This window comes from Anas platyrhynchos, chromosome 7, assembly GCF_047663525.1.
Source record: "Anas platyrhynchos isolate ZD024472 breed Pekin duck chromosome 7, IASCAAS_PekinDuck_T2T, whole genome shotgun sequence".
NCBI classification, from domain to species: domain Eukaryota; kingdom Metazoa; phylum Chordata; class Aves; order Anseriformes; family Anatidae; genus Anas; species Anas platyrhynchos.
Genome location: NC_092593.1, coordinates 21,153,505 through 21,154,142, shown reverse-complemented (window position 1 = coordinate 21,154,142; position 638 = coordinate 21,153,505).

The window sequence follows — 638 nt, the reverse complement described above, 5'->3', positions numbered from 1 at the left end:
GCGGGGCAGGCCGGGAGGGGCCGGGGGAGCGGCGCCACAGCGCCCCCTGGCGCCGCCTCCGGGAGTGGCAGCAGCGGGAGGAGGGGGCGAGGCCGCGCGGTGCCCACGAGGGGCCGCGCGCCGCCCGCTCGGCGCTGGCGCCCCCTGGCGGCCCGGGGGGGGAGCGCTGCGGCCGCCGCTGCCTGCGGCGATGCACGGAGCTGGGCGGGGTCGGGGCACGGCGCTGAGGATCACAATCACAGAATTTCTAGGTTGGAAGAGACCTCAAGATCATCGAGTCCAACCTCTGACCTAACACTAGCAGTCCCCACTAAACCATATCCCTAAGATCCTGGGTATCCTGAAGGTCCTGATGGAATCCCGATGGAATCCCTTCGTTACAGGTGGAGTTAACCTCGCGGATCACCAAAGGCAGCAGCACAAAGCAAAAGGGCAAAGCAAGGAACGCGTAACTAAACTGCGTCTGACAAGAAATCCTGTGCACTTCATAGGGAACGAGACACTTACCGCAGCACGGTGTAACACCGACGTGAGTCAATAAAGGAAAAGTCTCCCAAACGAGGCCAAGACTGTTACCAGCTGAAGCTCGTTTCCTGCTTCCGTACATACACCATTTCAATTCTGGAAGAAGTTCCCAG